The 23882-nt window shown below is 36.6% G+C and overlaps 1 protein-coding gene across 2 annotated transcripts in view; it reads right to left on the reverse strand.

Moving 5' to 3' along the window:
* Positions 1-23882, reverse strand: part of LOC143265637 (CUGBP Elav-like family member 5) — a 461835-nt gene that overhangs the window by 35124 nt on the left and 402829 nt on the right. The window lies entirely within an intron of this gene.

The raw sequence follows: 23882 nt of genomic DNA on the forward strand, positions 1-23882 counted from the left end.
CGAAGGGATCATTCAAGATCATGTCCAATAACTTGAAAAATTGATCGAGGTTAAATATTAATACTATATTTTCACTCTATTATATTATAACAATTTTTAATAAAAATTGCTGTTGCATAGATAATAAAAACACAATTGCAAAAATAAAGGTTCTATTTTTTGAAATATAAACTTGACTATCAAAATTAAGATAGATAGTCGACAATTTGTACATCGGAAAATTGAAATAGAATGCTAGCAGCTTAAATTGTTTAATTGTACGGAAGTCATGTGCCAATAAAACAAGTACAAAACTATTTTTAAAATAACAACGTCAATTAACCAATCTTTCCGTTTCTAAAGTACGCTATTCTTATAAATAGGTTACACAGATATAAAAGTTTAATACGGATTTAACTGACACTTTTTGGAGCAAAGAATTTACAACAGAAAAATTGTTCAATTGATTCAATTAGTTCAGAAGTACCACTGCGATTGATACCATAATAGTTTTCAATTTTTTAGGACGTAGGTTCAAATTAATAGGTCCACAGGAGCAATAACATTAAGGGGCCCATTCCATCAAGTATTTTTAGTTTACTATTCTTCACATCTGGTTAGAACCTTTAATCTTAGCAGTAGATTGCAGTTTCCTGTCGTAGAAATAGAGTTTCCTATTCATGCCGGGGTATTGCTTGATTTTACTACTTGCTACTGTCACTTTGGAGAATATCCACCGCATACGTCACTCGGTTTCATTTCCACTCGAATTTGTGTACCCAACAGAAATCAGGAACTGTTTCCCTCAACCTTATTCGTAAAAATACCACACCTTTTTCTCACGAAATAGGCAACCAACAATAGACACGAAATGGACAGATTCACTTCGAAACCTCGGATACATAGACACGAGATTATTCACTTCACAATATTCGATACATATAAACAGGCAGTCATCCAGTTTGGAACATCATCAAAAATAAGTAGAAAGCTCATATGTTATACAATTATTCGACCTACAGTTTACTTATAAATATTAGGACCTTAAGTGATTGAAGTTTTCCGTGTCGTTTAATCGTCGCTAAATAAGACAGTTCTGTTCCTGTCTCCACTTGCTAGATAAATACTTGGAAACGACATTGTAATGCATTTCGTAATGCGTTAACACGTTCACTTGCACGTCATTCACGATCTTGTTGATATGTTACCGATCATTTTTGTGAACTGAGAATGTTAAACCGTGGGTTTGTAGGAAGTTTATCAGTTAATTTTATCTGTCACCTATGTATTTGGTTGCTTACTAAAATGTGGAACAGATGTACGACTCGGTAAAATGTTAACGTAATAATATAAAAATGACCATAAACCCATATTGTATACTAACGTATGCATTAAGGTTTGCATGAGGTACTTTAATTTACCTTGTCTGAAATTTTAGTGTCACATAATAAAATCTTTCTCTAGTGTCCACATATTTTGACTGTTGATAAAGGATATTGATTACAGTGTCGTTAGACAATTATTTTCATTGCATTTCATTTATATTTCCATTTACTTTTACCTAAATTTTAAGAAACGCCATTTAAAACAGTCATACAGTGTCCACATATGCCACAAACCAGAAGTCGAAATAACGCATATTCTTTTCGTGTGCTAAAGCTATTTAGGATATGTTTGTGTGCTAACAAAGGATATTAATTATAACGTTGTTTCCACTACATTTCATGTATACTTCCATTTACTTTTATCTAAATTTTAAAAAATGTCACCAAAAACAGTCTTCCCATAGTGTTCACATATTACCTACATATTGTCTACATATTTCCTCTGACCAGAAATGACGCTCGTTCCTTAAAGCAGTACAATTTTCCTTATGCGAAATTTTAGTATCACATAATAATTTCTCTAGTGTCATTATATTTTGACTACTGTTGTTCTGCCGTTATGCTGTTTACGCTTCTCTGTCGTTCACAGAAGTACCTAAAGTTCAGCCTAAGAAGTGTAAATAAGTAGAAAGCTATCGGTACAATTGTTCAGTTAGTCCACTCAGAAATATTAGATTCCTGCGTTTAATCGTCGCTAAATATTGCCGCCGCTGCTTCGCATACACAACAAGATTCCGTCAGTAACGTACCGTCGCGATGACACGAGTTCATTAATCCGTTGCGTCGCGGATCGCTCGTCACGACATTGAAACAAAGAGTGGGGGTTTATCGCGAACGACGTCTAATAAACCAGCGACTGTTTCTTGTCGCGGGGCAGAGCTCATTCGACTCGACGCTAACATCCTGTCATCAGTCTTCATTAACGAACAATGGCTTGGTTCTGCGGTTAACAGCTTATCCGTGCAGCGAACAACGCGGCTCGCTACCAAGTATGATGTGTCTCTTGAAACGGAACTCGTTCGCGGTTAAGGGAACAATGGAAGTAGACGATTAGGTGATATCGGATAATAGCTGAAGAGATGGCAAACGCATCACTGAGTCGGGATACCAGAACGATGATAAAGCTGCGTCATCTTCTTTACTCGAATCGCGACGACTCGTTGACTGTCTTTATACTATTCTTTAGCGTGTTAATGGAATGTACAGGGATCACGATTGTTCGGGGGAAATTCAGCGAGATCGTATCGCGTTGATTTATTGACTATTGCTGCGAAGAAAGGAACTCAAAAACGAAAGGAATAGGGTTCAGGTAGAATTATGTGCACTTGGAAGGTGATTCACACTTTCAGGGGTAATGTGATCTGTTTTGTATTTCAAATTTCGTTGCAATTTGAAATAAATATTTTATAAACTTACTGCATTATACATGAAGTGTATACATAATGGAATGATGATAGACTATACAGTGGTGGAAATTAATCATAGAGAAATATGATAACTTTAAGAAATATAATTATGATGTCATTATGTCAGGTCTATGACAACTTTAGCAGAGTTAATGACATGTAATTGTGGTGTGGGGCATTCAGGAGTCCTAGCAAACTCCACTGGATTTTGGACAATTAGTATGTGGTGTTTTAGAGGTGGGGCACTCCACTAGGTCTTGGACACCTAGTGGTGTGTGGCATTTAGGGGTATGAGGTGTGTTCAGGGGTCAGGGCACTCCAGGGTCTGGGACATTCAGTGTGGGGCATTTAGGGGTTTGTGTATCTATTGGGTCTGGGACGGAAGCTTCCATCGGGATGTCACCATGGTGAGCAGTGTTAAGCAGGGCGAAGGACATGGCGTGTATCATCGGTGATCAGTAGCAGACTGCTTTCCATAAATGGAATCATCGAGATTTCCCAAAATGGGAGACTTAGGGGTGCGGGTACGAGACCAACTTGCTATCCCCTAACATAAAAATGTGAGCATGCTTCCACTTTCTACGTATAGGTAAAGACCGTATACGTGAATCGGAATCATGCCGACGATGCTTTCTCGCGGCCGTGTATTATACTTGCGGGGGCCCATTATAATTGCGAGAAGAACGATTCGTGGCCGCGGTCCCCGCGGTACGCGCGAAAAAATGACCAGTGGGGGGAAGACCCCTTGCGACACTGTCAAGCTCGCGCACCGAGAAATGTAACGTGATCCGCGGTTCCAGTATATCCGTGAGACTATACCAATGCAAATATAAAACTTTTTTATTTTTGACTTTTTCGTTATCAAACTTTTACCAATTAATTCTTGACATTTTTCCGATTAGAATGAGACCAAACACGGTATAATTTCGACTACGTTTGCTGGTTTAATTGACGGTAGGATTTGAACAGGGAATAACGAAAGGAGACGAAAGACGCTGTGCTTGAATCAGTCAAAGATAAAGAGTCTGTTGTATTATTATAGAATTAAATTATTACAAAAGAAAAAAAAATGAGAAACATGACGTGGAAAAAAACCAAGTCCAGCGGACTCGAATCTGCGACAAAAAAGTATACAGAGATTACGAAGTAGGACTTTTAACCACTTAACCAATTCTTCAAGATCGTCTTATGTTCTGGAATACACCCGTCTACGACGTAAAATTTTTAAATAAATTTTATTTCTTGAAAATTGGAAATTAGGAAAATTAGAAAATTAGAAAATTAGAAAATTAGAAAATTAGAAAATTAGGAAATCAGAAGATTCAAAAATTAAGAAATTAAAAAATAAGAATACTGGAAAATTAGAGAACCAAAAACTAAAAGATCAAAAACTTAGTAAGTTAAAAGATATATAATATTACACAAATCAAAATAAGAACTGCAAATACATAAAACATCACATGTCTTCCACAATTCCACCAACAATCAAATTCTCCATTTCTATTCAAGAAAATAAAAAACTTCGCATCACATCATTTTATGCATCGCATTCCCCGCACAATGCACCGAAGATTTAAATCGATTGATCTATCTCTCGCATGATTGACGAATTCCTTTGTTTCCTTCGTATTCCCCCCAGCCCAATTGTGTTTCGCTTATACAAAAAACAAGATTGATTACCCTCGAATGGACACTGCCGTTCGAATCTCCAATTTTCTTCGACAGCAATTTTAATCGAATGATTAACCTAGCCATTGACGAATCCGTTGTTCCCGAATCCCAAACCAATATGATTATTGCCTTTAAATTAAATGTACAAGCGAACAGTCAATTGATTGCATGAATAATCAATTTCGGTCTACTCAGGGATTTACATTAGGACGTCGATAGCTCGAACTCGATCATGCAGGCTCCATTAGGCGGTCGAGATGTTCAATATCAACACGGGTGCTCTCCGCACCTTCCGTCTGATGTTTTACCTGTTCCATCTTTTGCCCTCCGGCCTCTCTTTCTCTCACGTTTCCTGTATTAATTAACGGAAGACGAAACGCAGGTTAGGCGTTCTGTTAAAACGGGATAGTGTAAACAAGTCGAAGTATTATGTTATCCGGCAGACTGACAGCACGGCCCCATTATCTCTTGCAGCTAGAACAACTCGAACCCTCTTATTCCTCCCCCTTCGGCAACTAATCTTCTAAAACACACGAACCACCATTGCTGCACAACGTTACACTCTCTCGAGCTGCTGGCTTATCCGACTTCTGATTCGCAACACGCAAGATGTTGCCTTTATGCTTACTCCTACGAATACATCTTCATAGTTCCTTTCTTGCCCCAATGTAATTTCATTGTAAATTACTGGCTCTGGCTACTTTACTGCTTGTTTGGAGAAAACTCTTGTTTTATGGCGGCACAGTATACTCATACTGTTCCCGATGTTTACATCTAACTACTGATGTATGTGCGGAGTTATTATGGAGGATCTAACGCATTGAGATCTAACACGTGGAGGATGTAACATGTAGGGAAATTTAATGCGTTGAGAATTTAACGCATGGGAATCTAATGTGTTGAAATTGAACGCATGGAGATCTAACGCGTAGGAATCTAATGCGTTAAAGTTTAACGCGTAGAATACCAATGCGTTGAAATTTAACGTGTGGGGATTTAACGCGTGGAATTCGGATGCGTCGAGAATTTAACGTGTGGGGATTTAACGCGTGGGAATCTAATGTGTTGAAATTCAACGCATGGAGATCTAACGCGTAGAAATCTAATGCGTTAAAATTTAACGCGTAGAATACCAATGCATTGAAATTTAACGTGTGGGGATTTAATGCGTAGAATTCGGATGCGTCGAGAATTTAACGTGTGGGGATTGAACGCGTGGGAATCTAATGTGTTGAAATTCAACGCATGGAGATCTAACGCGTAGAAATCTAATGCGTTAAAATTTAACGCGTAGAATACCAATGCATTGAAATTTAACGTGTGGGGATTTAACGCGTAGAATTCGGATGCGTCGAGAATTTAACGTGTAGGGATTTAACTCATGGGAATCTAATGTGTTGAAATTCAACGCATGGAGATCTAACGCGTAGAAATCTAATGCGTTAAAATTTAACGCGTAGAATACCAATGTGTTGAAATTTAACGTGTGGGGATTTAACGCGTAGAATTCGGATGCGTCGAGAATTTAACGTGTAGGGATTTAACTCATGGGAATCTAATGTGTTGAAATTCAACGCATGGAGATCTAACGCGTAGAAATCTAATGCGTTAAAATTTAACGCGTAGAATACCAATGCATTGAAATTTAACGTGTGGGGATTTTACGCGTAGAATTCGGACGCGTTGAAATTTAACGTGTGGGACTTAACACGTGGTAAACTAACGCGTAGGAATTTAATTAAGAATTCCATTAAAGTATAAGGGTAGTTTTCTTTTGCTTATCGTATAACAAGTGTCATTTAATTTAAAGGCATCATACCCTTTGACAAAAACACCTTAGAAAATGAAACTCCATAAAATGAGATTTTACATTAATCAATGTTCATTGGCAATTCACATCATATTATGAAAATTGCATGTTTAACCAATTTGCGATACCAGGCACGCAAAATGATGTTACGGCAATCAATCTCTGTACCATATTCCTACTTGCTTAGCCGTAATTAACCCCTTGAGTTACACTTTTACAATCACCTTTTGAAGTTTATCTTGAACGCGCGTGATTGATGTGTTTCCTCCTCGAGACTCCTCGATGTTAATTGCACGTTGTTGCTCACCGTTCTAACATAAAAGTTAATGTTTTATTGCATTTAACATACACCGTGCTAGGAGCTTTTAACGATTATGCTTTTTCTTATCGCTACGTCATAAAATATATATGTGAATACATGTATTCGCAATTAATACACCCTTCGCGTTGATAAAATGAAATAATCTTAACAACAGGAGCAATTACTGCTTTCTGCAGTATTTTCCGGGAAATACGAAATAATTTGCTTGCAAAGAGGGAAATTAGAAAATTATAGCCTGCTTAGAACCTAAAAATTAAGAAGTTAACAGTGGTTATAATCGAGGTGTACTTACGAGGTTCGTAGAAAACTTTTATTGGTTACTTTTGCTTATATGTGTTATATGGCCGTGTCAAGTAGTTATGTGTTCAGTCGCTAAAAGTATTGCTGTACCTTAAATCAGTAGGTGTTATTCACGCGTTAAATCTTCACACATTAAATTCCTACGCGTTAGTTTACCATGTGTTAAGTCCCCACGCGTTAAATCCCCACACGTTAAATTTCAGCGCATTGATATTCTATGCGTTAAATTTTAACGCATTAGATTTCTACGCGTTAGATCTCCATGCATTGAATTTCAACACATTAGATTCCCACGCGTTAAATCCCTACACGTTAAATTTCAACGCACCCGAATTCTACGCGTTAAATTCCCACACGTTAAAATTCAACGCATCCGAATTCTACGCGTTAAATCCCCACACGTTAAATTTCAGCGCATTGGTATTCTACGCGTTAAATTTGAATGCATTAGATTTCTACGCGTTAGATCTCCATGCGTTGAATTTCAACACATTAGATTCCCACGCGTTAAATTCCCCACACGTTAAATTCTCGACGCGTTAAATTTCCCTACATGTTATATCCTCCACGTGTTAGATCTCAATGCGTTAGATCCTCCATATGTTGAATCTCAACACGTTAAATCCTCCACGCATTAAATTCTCGATGCGTTAAATTTCCCTATATGTTAAATCCTCTACGTGTTAGATCTCAATGCGTTAGATCCTCCATATGTTGGGTCTCCACGCGTCAAATCCTTCATACGTCAAATCCTCCACACGTTACACATGTCACGCGTTAAATTCTTACGCGTTAGTTACCCACGCGCTAAATCCGCGCGTTAAAATATCACGTGTTAAATCCTCTATGTGTATGTCACCGCACGTCAAATCGCAGCAAAAATCTCCACATGTCAGATCTGCCACGTGTGAAATCATCACGCGTTAAATTCCTACTGGTTAACCTCCGCTCACTCTAAATCCCTATGCATTAAATCCTTAGTGTGTTATATCGCTCATTTATATTTAGATGTAGAGAACAGTCATTTAGATGTACGACATATTTATTTGAATAATTATAATCTTTATGGTTTGTGGAATGTTTCATTAAAACATTATTGGAATGTTTCATGGAATGATGCATTTATGTTAAATGTTAAAGTTACGTTTATATTCCTTTTTTTTATACATTTTATTTATGTTCGTCTATTTATACAATGGAGGGAAAACGATTATTATCTACGTATCCATCAGATTTTTCAGAACATCCATCTTTCTCCATACATCCATCACAGGTATCAACATATCAGAATAGAGTCGTAAGCCTGCAATTTCGTGAGTACACCGTAGCATTCTAAAAGCGGTCTAACCGGCCTATGAATAATGCAGCCCTGTACGTCTTGCTCTTCCCGCTGATAATTATGTTTTACACCGTTATACCGTGTTTCGTTAACCCACCTACAGCCGGTGCCCTTTGCGTCCGCCTCAACGTTACCGCTGCATATTCATTACCGAGCCTCAAATATAACCTTCAGATTCGGTCGGGTACCAGGAACGAAACGGGAGAGAGAGAGGAAATCGAGGAGAGTTCAGCTTACAATTCGCTCGAAAGTAGTATCAATTAGATATTAAAGTTCGTGCATGGACGATGAATGTACATAATCCCGACGTGGAAACCGAGTTACGGGTTATTAACAAAGTCAGCAGAAGTACTTTCTTCGTGAAATGCCTCGTCAAACACGTGGAACCTCGCTCGCTTCAACTTTCCAACGTTGACTCGGCTATAACTTACGTTCCTCTGACGTTCGTGCCGCTGGCTTCGAGTATTTTAACCATCCACCGCGTTACAGCCCTTTCTTCGAGTTCCGAACGAAGTTTAATGGTAACTCGCTGCGTTACGTTTCACGGCAGAGAAATGTTGGTGAGTATGCGAGCTCTGAATTAGTCACGTTACCGGTTTTGATTTAGACGACATCGGCGACAGAATTCGGGGGATCTGAAGTTTCATCCTCGAGACGGTTTGAGGCTTTCTAATTTCAGAATTAACCTCTTAACCTACAACGTTTCGTCAGTTACTAGAGATAAATAAAGAATCTTAAAATATCACCTATATTTTAGAGTTGGCTATCATACAAATAACAGTTGATACAACACTCGAACGATCTAGGCTCCATTTGAACTACAATGTACGCTACAATATTATTAGAGTATAACAACCTTGAAATATCAGCTATATTTTGCTGTTAGCTTCTGTTATACAAATGACAATTGGTACCAAACAACACTCGAACGATCTAGGTCCCATTTGAACTACAATGTACGCTACAATATTATTAGAGTATAACAATCTTGAAATAGCAGCTATATTTTGGTGTTAACTTCTGTTATACAAATGACAATTTGTACCAAACAACACTCGAACGATCTAGGTCCCACTTGAACTACAATGCGCGCTACAATATTATTAGAGTATAACAACCTTGAAATATCAGCTATATTTTGGTGTTAACTTCCATCATACAAATGACAATTGCCAAACACAAACGAACGATTTATCCCATTTGAACTATAACGTCACAAGTCTGACCTGACATCATAACCCAAGTTAAGTTTATAAGTTGAGCACTCTATTCTGAACATCATAATCAATAATTTCTCCCAAGACCCCCGCAAGTTTCCCGTATTTTAAAAATTCCAAACTTACCTCTCGTAAGCAAAGAATCCGGCAGTAATTTGTCGTGAACGGACACAGGCGTCAGGCTAACCTTTGCTACGTGTAAAGACGTCGTTTACATGCAAACAGCGTATACCGGGGGTAACTGGGCCCGTAAAGAAGCAGCGCAAGATACGCCGTCCAATGGTAATTTCGATCTCGTAGATAGGGAGTTACAGGACGGGGGCTGTAATTACTCCCGCGCTACCCCTTTATACTTTGCTATCATGTGTGCCCACATGTAAAACACTCGGGACTTGAAAGTTCACCTGATTTCCCAGATAGTATACGTACGGCTGTTTGCTTGATTCGCACACATACACGTACGTACGTGGCCACCGATATATTGTTTTCACACGCCATCGGCCTAGCGAAGTTGAGAAACGTTCATCTAAGTCGGCAATCGGGCCACGATTAGAGACTTTGTAATCTTGGCTCAATTTATCCGAGCGTGGAACGGTAATTTTATGACGATCGATAACCAACTATTGCGCCAGATTTTAGTATTTTTAGCAAGGTAGGTTCATTTCTACTGTTTGGTGACGTTTACAGGTGTATTTATATTTTTGTTCTTAAATTAGCACTTATCGTTAAGGGTAACGTGACGACTTCGAATAAATCGTATGTTGTTCAACGGGGAAAAATTTGTCAAAGGAAAGTTGCTAAGGTTTAGTGCTGCAGTTACTTTGTTAGTTTGATACTTTATCGGGGTGCGATTCTTATCTTAAAGAAATGTTTCTTAAATAGAACGTGTAATGTTAGAGTTTGTATTTGGATACAAAATGGAATTTTGTGTTTGATGGAGGTACATGCGGGTGCAAGGTACTTGGAGAAACGTATGCAAGTGCAATTAAGTTCTCAAATATTCATATTGTCAGGATTCTGGTAATTGGGGTTAATTGTTTAGTTTCAAGTTTACTGAATTGCTAATTGCCTAAATTTTCTAATATTTAGGTTATTAAACTTCTATTATATTCCTGAAATTTTTTAAGTCTTCAAGCACGTTCTCTAACTAAATCTCCAAATCCCTAGATCCACATTTCTACCGAATTCACCAACCCTGTAACATGCTATAATCACATACCCTGTCAGTATAATCGTAGTATAATTACAGTACAACTACAGGCAGTATTATTACATAATTATAGTATAATTATAGTACAATTATAGTATAGTTATAATTATAGCGAGTATAATACTTCGGTAAAATTGAAAAAACTCGAGAACATTTTGCATAATCGTTGTAGACACAATAGCTCAGCGCTGCCATTTTCTCAACAGTCGACGTTAATAATCCACATTACCGTCTGCCATTCTAGTAGACATTTCTACTGCATCAGTCAACATTTTAGTATTCATCTCGACCGTGCCCATATTCCTCGAAACGTAGAACGTGGATGACATTACGAAGAATCAAGAATTCTCCGATCTTTGACAAGTCTTTCCCTCAGTTCTGAAATATTCCTCATCTCTCGGTCGACTCGCACCGGGCATACATGATTTCCTTTCTCGAGAGACAGAAAATTCTACAAGCTTCGATCTACTGACAGACATACATACGAGTTTGTGTAGACGCTTAGAGGAGATAGACTCGGTTGCATGGCGCATGGCATCATGAGTGTAACGATATACGTGCTTTCGTGGTAGAGACTGGTTAGGGATTGGCACCGTATCGCTGATCCGACCTCGTCTAAGCGTAATATCAACCCTGGAAGGCCAGTCACGTCCCTTGCTACCGCCATTCCCTACACCCTTGCCCCTGTATCCCCTTGTGGACCATGCTAAAGTTATGCTCGACCCAACCGGTCACTTCGACCCTGGATACCACTCCACGCAGAAACCTAACACTATGAGGCCTCTTAGGCTAAATCAACTATTTATTCGTGGATGCTTAGGGATCGCTGAAAACCAACTTAACAGCTTGGGGACGGAACCTTGTGTGTGGATGTCTGCGAGGACGCTATGGACCTTTAGGTAGACATTGATTATGGAGAGATTACTGTTCCTTTACTAGCAATTGACTGTGGGGAGGCTAGGCTGCATCTAACCTAGATAGAGGGTTAGGTTAGTAGCTAGGTGGTACTTTTAGTAACAAGTGGTTAGAGTTTCTCTGCTAGCAATTAGGGGGGTTAATTATTTTTACACTTCACAATTTGGGGAATACTAAATTGTCCTTTTGTTAGGTTAGAAGGTTAGGTTGTTCCATCGTTAGCAATTGATTACAGGGAAGTTAGGTCGCTTTTGCTAGCACCTAGATAAGGGGAGGCTAGGTTAGTAGCAAAGTGGTACTTTTAGTAACAAGTGGTTAGAGTTTCTCTGCTAGCAATTAGGGGGTTTGAGTTGTTTTTACACTTTATAGTTTAGGGAATACTAAATTGTCCTTTTGGTAGGTTAGAAGGTTAGGTTATTCCATTGTCAGCAATTGATTACGGGGAAGTTAGGCCGCTTTTGCTAGCAACTGGTTAGGAGGAGGTTGAGTTGTTCTATTGCCAGCAACTGATTACAAGAAGGTTAGGTTGCTTTTGCTAGCAACTGCTTAGGTGGAGGTTTCTTTGTTAGCAATTACAGGAAGATTAAAATATTTTTTGTTAGCAATTAGAAGGTTAGGTTGTTTTTATTAGTTGATTCCAGTTAATTGGCCAGGGGATTCAGTCATTTTTTCTATAGTAACTGTTTTATTAAAGGTCAGGTTGTTTCTTTGCTACCAACTCAAGAAAAGATTAAGTTGTTTCACTCCTATAAATGAAACCTAAGGTTAATTTGCTAAATGTCTACAATTTGAAACTTAAATTAAATTAAAAAACTTCAAATATACTAAATTTCCAAATGTATATTCAAATTTGAAAACATAAAATCCCAAAAAAAAAAATACAGAAAGCAATTTACTACCACGCCTTGTATCAGGCCTTATTCCTGTATACTATTCCCATCGACAATTCTTCATTATCTGCCCATGGCTGATACACCACATCCTCGCAATAAAGAACTTTAATCATGTTCCCCGATATATTCCAACCGCATCATCCGATTTTGCGATTAATACGGGTATCACGATACAATTAACAATACATATCGCGTTGTAATTATACTCCGGTAATCCAATAACATAACCACGGAAATATTCAATTAACTAAACGTAAACGTTGGCGAATTCTAAACGCATTACCAACTCGTCTCACGAATTTCATGGTAATTAAAATCGCTTCACTCGGTATAATTCAGTGTCGTAAATGTCACGGGGTTTCTGTGGGAAATTGAAAGAAAAGCCCGCTCGGCCGGTCCTTTTTACGAGGCGTCAAACGTTTCACCTCGTTAAAAGCTGGCAGCTCGTGGCTGCATTGGCATTAAGTAATGCGATACGGTTGGTCGATGAAGAAGACGAAGGAGGCGAAGGAGAAGAGGGAAAAAAACGAGAAAAACAGGGGCAGAAGCTGTTGAAAAAAGAAATCGTGCCGGTGGAAGTTTCCGTAATTAATACGTTAAACTTCGGCGAAACTACACCGGAACTCGCGGCCCTGTTCGCCCGTTGAATGTCAATGAACAAAATCGCTTTTTGATATAATTCCCCAGGCCACGAGCCGGGAAACGTGAGCTGAAGATCGTTCTTAAGTTGAATGCAAAAAGATTCCGGGTCACGATCGTTCCGTTGATGTATTCCCGCGCTGTGATTCTGCGGCCGCGTGTTCCTGGCGAAACCTCTTCCTTCGGGGATAGAAGTGTAATTCTTTCGGCGATTAGCGATGGCTCATTATCCTCGTAATTAGTAGTTTGTGTAATGAATTTAAGTGTTTCCACTTTGGGATTAGCATGCTAACTAACTCCACTCGTTCCCTCAAACTCCACTTCTAATTCGAGTTCGCCCATCCTATCCGTTTCCAAACCCCCACCCTCCCTTGGCTACCAACTGAATCGCAGGTGGCAAACTCTGTGAATCGTGCTGGATGTAAAGTAGCTGTTTGCATTTACTTCACAATGCTTCCTCTATTGCGTTAACTTTATACTTGCATGAAAGCTGCAGAAATTATCATTTTTTTCATTTGTACATCTTACAGCAATTTTACTTAACCTTCAACTCTGTTAATATTTTAGTAGAAACATAATTTGTTTTGCAGTCAAATAATCTGTTCATTGTATACCTGAATAATTTCTTCACTAGATAATTAAATAACCTATTCAGTATGTAGTTAAATGGTCAGGTAGTTAAATAATCTATTCAACAACTAAATAGTCTGTTCAGTAGTTAAATAATATATTCAGCAACTAAATAATCTGTTCAGGTGGCAAACTCGTTGAATCATGCTGGGTGTAAAGTAGCTGTTTGCATTTACTTCACAATGCTTCCTCTATTGCGTTAACTTTATACTTGCATGAAAGCTGCAGAAATTATCATTTTTTTCATTTGTACATCTTACAGCAATTTTACTTAATCTTCAACTCTGTTAATATTTTAGTAGAAACATAATTTGTTTTGCAGTCAAATAATCTGTTCATTGTATACCTGAATAATTTCTTCACTAGATAATTAAATAACCTATTCAGTATGTAGTTAAATGGTCAGGTAGTTAAATAATCTATTCAACAACTAAATAGTCTGTTCAGTAATTAAATAATATATTCAGCAACTAAATGATCTGTTTAGTATTTAAAATTTAAGTCTGAAATATTCAGTAACTAAATAATCTGTTCAAAATGGTAGTTTGATCATGAAATCTGCCCAAATCTGAATCCTCAAAATTGAAGTTAAAATTTCTCTCACAATAATTAAACCAAAGAAGTAAAATTTGTTCAAAAGCAATTTTATTTTTGCCAGAATTAATCTAAAATATTTCACGTTTCAACTAAACCACAAATTAAGTAAAAATAAATATATAGCTATTACAACCCCTCAACGAACAAATTTAATTAGCAGTCTAATTTACTGTATGCATAGGATGCAAGAAACCGTTCAGCGTTCAGACATCTAATTAGCAATTAGAGGGAACCGAAGCCCATAAAAAGTTCATCGAGTACAAATCATGCGTTCGTTATGTCGAGGGTAACATTTAAATTCAACATCGTTTCCACGAACGATATACACACTCGTCGGCAATTCCTGTAGGTACTAGAGATGCTTATCGATTCATTCCAAACACGATTACGTTAATCTCAATATACCGTACGGAGTTAATAGATCTCGCGTTCGGTATCAGCTGCAGCGTGCTCCGGCTAAGGCTATTATTTAGTCAGTGGGTTCGATTCGAAATTTACCGAGGCCAGCTACGTTCTCTATCACGAAGCAATTTTCTCCGCGGCTACGTAGAAGGCTCGAACGATCGCGAAAACTGTACATTTCAGGGCAACTTTCCTTAGTTAGGAGAAATAACCCATATTACACCCTATTTAGATTTACTTAATCTTCTTAGATTTTCAAATTCTGAATACATCAAATTTTCTAATTTCCAAGTGGTTAAATCGTCAAACTTCAGAAATCCCAAAATTTACATAGGAAAAAAATTTACAAAATTTACATAGAAAGTTAATAAAACTTTCACTAATTTTTTAGACTCACTTTTTTTAGACTCAATTTTTTCAAACACTACCCTTGTAAAAACACTACCCTTCGAATATTAATATGCAGAAAAGTAATAGGTATCGCGTTGTAATATAATCTGGAATTCAAGTTGGGAAATAAGGTTCCATCCCCTTAATGACGGTCCCGTTTCACAGCGTGCTCATATTCCAATATATTGGTATCGATATTTGCAGGGGGAAGATACTCGGTGGTCTGTCGGGCGATAGGTGCAAACAAGAAACGAGAATCTCTTGGCCGATTTCTCTCGCCTGTGCAGCGGAGAAGAACCATAGCGGAGCTCCGCGAGTCCAGAGACCCAAGGGGTGAAAAACGTGTGCACAGGGTGGGAAAGAGAGAAGGGTAACAGTGTGCAGGGATGAAACATACACAGTAGCTAGTCGATGTGATTGGCCTTGTGCCAGAGGCCCCTAACGACGCTTTTCGAAAGGAGGAGAATCCTACTTCGTCCTCTCCAACGACGAGGCTCCAAAGATACCTCGGGACCAGTGGCGGTGACGCAATGTTGCCGCAATCACATTTTGGCACGCCTCTAGCCAACCTATACCCTCGGTAGGCACCTTCGATATCTCGAAACGTGTTAAATTCGACCGTATCGAAACGACTGTCGGTTGATTTCGTTCGAGCAAACGAATCGGGCATCGCTTATTGCAGCTTATGCTCACTGTGGCACGCTATCGATGTTGGCTACTTAAAACCGTGGCAACCGATATACATTTGCTTTCCTTTCGGATCAGTCGTTCAATTTTGCCAGAGGTATCGTTTTTGTTGTTGTCGAATACGGGTTGCTTGCTTTGATTTTTGTTTCTGTGAGATAAATCTCGAGAGGGAGATACATAAGTGACGTTCATTTATATGGCTTGTACATATGTGTGTAATAGTATTAAAGCTGAAGTATTATTAATAAATAGGCAAATATTAATCCTTTGTACTTGGCAAATGCTATGAGACGATATTGACTTTGTTGTCAATGAATATGAGTCGATTTTTAAATTTTTGTTTCAGCGAAATAAATGACCTCGAGAGGGAGATACATAAGTGACGTTCATTTATATGGCTTCTATGTATGCGTGTAAAAAGTATTAAGGCTGAAGTATAATTAACAAATAGACAAATATTATTACTTGTTAAATGCTGCGAGACGATAATTTTCTTTGTTATCTGTGAATACGAGTTGATTTGAAATTTTTGTTTCGACGAGTTAAAATAACCTTACAAGGGAAACCGTCTAATTGACGTTCATTTGTATGTCTTCTACATATGTGTATAAACAGTATAAAGAACTGTACCGAAGAAGTAGATAAATACATAAATATTAACGTTTATATTATAAATATATTAGCATTAAACATATAAGTGAACAATGCATACTTAAGAAATTAAAAATGATGTTAAGTAACATATAAGCAAACGATAAAACTTAACTTATCATAGACATTCACTCTTTATCTTGATGAAAATTAACGCAGATTTCAAGAAAATCGCATTGACAAATTTTGTAAATTAAAAACAGGAATTTACCAAATGATCAATTGACCCCTTTGGTAATTTTAGTGTTAATGTTGCATTTATTAAAATTTAAAAATTGCCTTTATTATTCGTTATATGCAAATAGTTATAATTGAGTTTGGTAGTATTAAAAATTGTTAAAATTTTTAAATAGAATGTATGTATGAAATGTGCATAATTAAGTAATATTATAATTTTCATCCCTCTGAGGTAGCAGAATATGTGGACATTAAGGTAACTTATATCAAATCATGCAAGGGTTATTTCAATATATATTTAATTTATATAAATTAATTGTTACATCTCAAATGGCTGTTAAATCTCCCGTATATTATATTTCTTCCTGTATAATTATTTTGGTATAAAAATTAATAAAAAAAAAGTTGTAAGATCATTTGCAAATAAATGAAGAAACTAAAATTTTAGCATCGTACGCAAATAAATAAAACAAAATTGTAACATCATTCGTAAACAAATAAACCAAAATTGTAACATCAACAAATAGATAAATAAAACAAAATATTAACATCGTAAATGAATGCATAGAAAGTGTAACATCACTCGTAAACAAATAAACAAACCAAAATTGTAACATCAACAAATAGATAAATAAAACAAAATATTAACGTCGATCGCAAATAAATACATAGAAAGTGTAACATTGTTCATAAATAAATAAAACAAAATTGTAACATCGTTCGCAAATAAATAAAACAAAATAGTAACATCGCCCATAAATGAATAAACAAAATAGTAACATAGTCCGCAAACAGGTGAAAAGAAATTGAGGGATATCTCGTGTTAGAACGCTGTTGATGTTCGTTTCAGAGGCTAAGACCAGTGAAACGGCGACGCGGAATAAAGTGGCGTGAAATAAAGGAGTATCTGCGAGGGTGATTCGGTAGGCGCGGCGCGAGTTTCGGTGGTTGTGGATGGAGAGTGGTTGTATCTAATTTAAATTCCCGACATAAAAAGCTTGCACAACGCGAGGAGTGGTCGGGATAGCGTGGATCGCGGCCAAGCCACGTGCGGCTGCGAGATTCATTCCGCTTTACATGGCCAGTCCATACCCATCCACTTCGCCGCGTCCCCCGAAATTCCCTCTTCAACATCTTCCTCGCACATTCTGGCTCTCTCGTCGCTTTCTCTTCCGCCTGGTTCTCATCTCTACGCAACCTATTCCACGTTCCTAGCCAAAGTATGACCGGAACCCTAATGCCATGGAACCTCCGTCTCAGGGGATGACTGCCCGACGATCGGGATGGAGATATAGTAACTTTAAAATCAGATAGGACGTGAATACAGGGACTAGTAAATAAGACAGAGACTAGTAAATAATCATCAACAATCTTTGCAATGTTAATAATTAATATTAAATATAGAAACAAAATAAAGGTGCATAATTTGTTACAAGTTATGAAACCACCGTCTAAGGGGTAGTAATCCAAGTGACATTGTAACTTTAAGTTAGTATGTCAGTAAATGTAGAGGTACAAGAAATGGCGAAGATGTTGACATCAGAGTTAATTTTAAATTAAATATAAGAACTCAGTCTAATATCATAAAACCTCCCCTTTGAGGGTTGTATGACGACGAAATTGGAAAAATAAAAATTTCAAAATCAGATACGTTTTAAAAATAGCTCTCATTGAATTGATTAAATAAATCTAAATAAGAGATGTGTTAGAGTCGATTTGAACTGTATGTAAGAACGAAATAATAGCTTCGTCAAAAATTGTTATTCTTAAAAAAAAATTCCATGAAAATTGAATTTAATGATTTGGTATATATACGGGCAATAAAGAGTGCAATTTAATGTTTTCTAAAACGTGTCCATCCATTACTTCAATTAGATTTATAATGGCGTCTACAGCGATCCCGTTATAATTGATTGACGAGAGAGAGGTTTCAACAGGTCTTGCTTTTCCAACTTTAAAATCAATTCATTTCGCGGAATTTTAATGCTTTATATTCACACCGCAACCAGATTCATACGCAGCGAAATTGTATTTCAATTTTTATTCCGAGTGATGGTGCCGGTTCACAGTTAATTCCGTGCATTTAAAAAGCAAATTAAATTTTCAGAGACGTTTGCATGATGAAATATCAACTGATAAAAAATAACGAAACGTTTTATTCGCCTCACGGACTGAATTCACTTCGATAAATTTATGTAAAAAATTCAAAAGTTTCCACGATTTTATCGCTGTTATTCATACGCGCTTTGAAACCTGTATTTTTTTTGCGCTTTAATTTTCGCAAATCTTTTAACCCCTTAAAAAGCCAATTCTCTGGAGTATCATAAAGGCCACACTTCACAGGGACGATGGTATTTACCTTACGAAGACTGTCTACTCAACCTTTGACCTTTGATCGAACAATTATTCTATTGTTCCGTAAACAATACCCGGCGGATAATTGTAGAATGCAACGCTAGACAGGAGGTACACTTGAGTGTAACATAGCGTTGCTTTAAATACGAACACGTGCATGCAATATAAAATTCAATCGTTCAATTTTTCAATTTTTCAATTTTTCAATTTTTCAATTCTTTAATTCTGCAACTCTTCAATTCCTCAATTCTACAATTCTTCAATTCATCAATTGTTCAATTTGTCAATTCGTCAATTCTTCGATTCTTCCATTCTTCAATTCTTCAATTCTTCAATTCTTCAATTCTTCAATTCTTCAATTCTTCAATTCCTCAATTCTTCAATTCTTCAATTCTTCAATTCCTCAATTCCTCAATTCCTCAATTCTTCAATTCTCTAATTCTTTAATTCTTTAATTCTTTAATTCTTCAAATTTTTCAATTTTGGCAAAGTTTCATACTTTCTTAAATTCGCAAATTTCTACTTATTTCTAAATTTTTCAACTTTCTAAATTTCTAGATTTCTAAATTTCTAAAAATTCCCAAATTTTCTATATCCATATATTCCAAAATCCTCATATTCCTTACATTCTGTACGTATATCTACATCACTAAATCCATACATCCCTAGATCTTTAAATTCTCTAAGACCGATGTCACTAGTTTAATAGGTTCTCCAGTTCTTGACCCCGAAGTCCCTAGATCCCCAAATGCCTACCTTATTAAAATACTAGATCTTCAAATTTCAACTATCTAAATCCCCAGATTTTCAAATTCCTGTGCTCCTAAATCACTAGGTCTTCAATTTCCAACTTCCCAAATCCCTAGATCTTGAATTCCAATGACTCAAAATTACTAGATCTTCCATTTCCAACTTCAAAAATTCCTAGATTCCAAATTCTAATGCCTCAAAACTACTCGATCTTCACATTCTAATTTCCCAATTCCCTAGACCCTAAAATTCAAAGCCCTAAAATTACTCGTTCCTCAAATTCATAAATTCTTAAGATTCTATTTCACATTTGCAGTCTTCCAAATTCCGACGAATCTAAAAATCCTTATATTCCTGAATTCTGAAATCCACTCTAAATATTCAAATTCTCAAAAGTCCTCAAAAAACCGACGAGCGACTAACCTTTTTGTTCATGACCGCAATAATTTCGGTACGCAAAATATATTTGGCGTTGACTGTACAATGGAGTTTAATAGAACGATAAGTTTCACCGTGCACAAAGTGAAGCGGAAGCGTTGCATTAAAAATACACCGTCTGCCTCTTAACCTTTGATCGTCAACAATTATATAGGTTCGTTAGAATTTACATGAGGTAGTTTATCGGTTCAAAGGGGAAAAGCCGCAATATGCTTCTGATCCTTAGCCGGTGAAAGACTGGGGCGCAGGTTGAACGGGCTCGATAGAGAGATAGAATTGGAAATCTACTTCCATCTGGTAATAGCGTAATCTGCTCTCGAGGCTATTCAGGACCCGGCAGAAAGAGCATGTTCAGAGGTCATCGGCCTTGGATCTTTTCGACTATGTCCTCTGCCTTCTCCAGGACATCGGACGTCGGCACAAACTCCAAGTACCACCTTTCCTTTCCCTGCTACTCGTCAAAGCACTAAAAAGCGACCCTTTTCTTCCCATCTTGCGACGTTTCGCTTCAAAGGCCCTCCATTAAACCGGACCACTCGCGATTCTGACTACAAGATTTTCACTCGGCAGCTCAGACGATAACAAATTCTTTATCCTAACAAATTGTTCCATTTTGCTGCGTTCAAAGAGCTTCCACGGAAACATAGCGGACGATGTCCCAAGAACTTTTGACGTTCTAACTATTATAGTAATGTGGTCAAATCTTTTAGGAATTTCTTATTTTGGGTTGTTACGTTTTTTGAGAAAAACGCTCTGGATGTTCTTCGGGTATTTGGATTTTTGGGTCAGATTTTATAATTTAGGGATTTTTTATGGTTGGGATTTTGTAGGGTTTGGAAATTGGAGTATTGAAATTTAGGGAATTTTGCGATTTTGGAGTTTTGACTTTGATGATCCATTAATTGTCGGATTTTGCAATTTTGCAATATTAAAAATAGAATTTTAGAATTAGAATTAGAATTTTTTAATTTTAGAATTTTAGAACTTTAGAACTTTAGAACTTTAGAACTTTAGAACTTTAGAACTTTAGAACTTTAGAACTTTAGAACTTTAGAACTTTAGAACTTTAGAATTTTAGAATTTTAGAATTTTAGAATCTTTCAATTTTCCAATTTTCCAATTTTCCAAATTTCCAACTTTCTAACTTTCCAATTCCACAATTCCATAATTTCGCAATTCCACAATTTCACAATTCTGCATTTCTGCGATTCCACAATCCGGCAACTCCACTATTCTGCAATTCCACATTTCCGTAATTTCGCAAATCCACAATTCCGCAATTCCGCAATTCAATAATTCCACAATTGAACAATTCTACTATTTTATAATTTTACAATTCCATAATTCCATAATTTCGCAAATCCACAATTCCACAATTCAGTAATTCTACAATTGGACAATTCCACTATTTTACAACTTTACAACTTTACAACTTTACAGCTTTACAACTTTACAACTTTACAGTTTTACAACTTTACAATTTTACAACTTTACAGTTTTACAACTTTACAATTTTACAACTTTACAATTTTACAACTTTACAATTTTACAACTTTACAATTTTACAGTTTTACAATTTTACAATTTTACAATTTTAAAACTCCAGAATTTTAAGTCTCTCAGACTTTGAAAGTAAATTGAATAGATTAAAACATCCACATTTTGAAACATTGATAAGTCTCAGTTGAAATGTTAAAAATGTTATATGTGCTTGCTACTTCATCACACAAAAACTCGAACCCTAAGAGCTTTTTAAAATAGCAATGCAAAGAATTGCGTAAAACTTGAAAATTATATCTTTCTCCAAAAAAGTTGAAACCACTCAGCCATTAACTCCAAGAACAACAGAACAGAAAGAGATTCGAACCACGATTTTTCCTGAAATAACAATTTTAATCGCAACATCAAGGTTTCCATTAAATTCCCAGAATAATGTTATTCTTATCGAGTGCAATTATTCATCACGAACACGAGTTTGGAGCACCGGAAGTTTCGTCGATTTCCTTTGGTAAAAGTGTCCGTTGCCCCATCTGGTACAATTACCGAACGTTTTCCGTTTCTTTTTCCTGGGATATCGGAAAATAAGCGGCGGCAATAACGCGCCTTGAGACCGTTAATAACGATGAAGCTTTATCGTTTATCCGAAACGGTCGAAGGGGCTGCTGTAATTACCGAAAGAGTACTGCTTGACTAGCTGACAAATAACGACATAATTTAGCATCGATCCGAGTACTGATGTCAACCCATGAGTTGGCGCGTGAAGAGAGGTGAAGATTGAGGTGATTAGAATAGCTACAATTGGTCAGAACTTTCATTTCTGATAATTGGATGTGGTGCTTATAGAATACTTTTCTTTCTTTTTTGTTAGAAGACTTGATAGACTTTTGATAAATTTTTGTATTGGTGAATGGGTTTTTGGTCGCGTACTGATGTCAACACATGAGTTGGTGCGTGAAGACTCAGATGTTTAGAAGAGAAATTGGTTAGAATTTCGTCCAAAATTGAAATCTCTAATTAAAGTTTTCTACGTTTTTCAATATCGCAATTTTCCAATTTCCAAGAGCCAAATTTCTATACTTCTGAATATTTAAATTTTCCAATTTCCAAGAGCCAAATTTCTATACTTCCGAATATCTAAATTTTCCAATTTCCAAGAGCCAAATTTCTATACTTCTGAATATCTAAATTTTCCAATTTCCAAGAGCCAAATTTCTATACTTCCGAATATCTAAATTTTCCAATTTCCAAGAGTTAAATTTCTATACTTCTGAATACCTAAATTTTCCAATATCCAAGAGCCAAATTTCTACACTTCCGAATTACCTAAATTTGTCAATTTTCAGAAGGCAAATTTCTACCCTTCGAAATATCCAAATTTTTAAATTTCCATGAGCCGAATTTCTACTTTTCTCAATATCCAAATTTTCAAATTTGCACAAGCATGAATTTCTACTTTCTTAAATATCCAAATTTTCAAATTTCCACAAGCTTGAATTTCTACTTTTCCAAATATCCAAATTTTCTATTTCCATATGTAGAATAATTTTAATAGATGGAATAATTAATGTAGTTTATTTAACAAAATATGATTAAATATAATTTCACACGTCTTGCTCTCTCACTTTCTCACAAAGCAATGAGCTCTTCGCTTTGCTCGGAAAACATTCGATCACACCAAAAAGACAATCTTCTAGCAATCTTCATTACATGCAAACTTCATTCAAACCATGCACAAGCTTCATTCATATCATGCACCCATGCCACTCATACAATTACATAGTACATCACTCATACAATTACAAAGTATACATACACACCACACATAAGCTTGAATTTCTACTTTTCTAAATATCCAAATTTTCAAATTTCCATAAGCTTGAATTTCTACTTTTCTAAATATCCAAATTTTCAAATTTCCATAAGTTTGAATTTCTACTTTTCTAAATATCCAAGTTCTCAAATTTCCATAAGCTCAAATTTCTACATTTCTGAATACGCAAACATCCAAACTCCAACTTCAACATTTCTATTCCCCCAAATTGTCAAATCCCAAATTCCACATTCCCACATACCGATGTCAACCCACGAGTTGGCGCGCGGTGTTTAGAAGAGCCACTCCAATTGATCAGAATAGAAAAATGGACGCCTCACACGTATTTTCGGCGGTAGTATTGACTCTCGCAGTTACAAATTAAGGCAAAGACAGGACAGTCAACACA

This window comes from Megachile rotundata, chromosome 13, assembly GCF_050947335.1.
Source record: "Megachile rotundata isolate GNS110a chromosome 13, iyMegRotu1, whole genome shotgun sequence".
Lineage (NCBI taxonomy): Eukaryota > Metazoa > Arthropoda > Insecta > Hymenoptera > Megachilidae > Megachile > Megachile rotundata.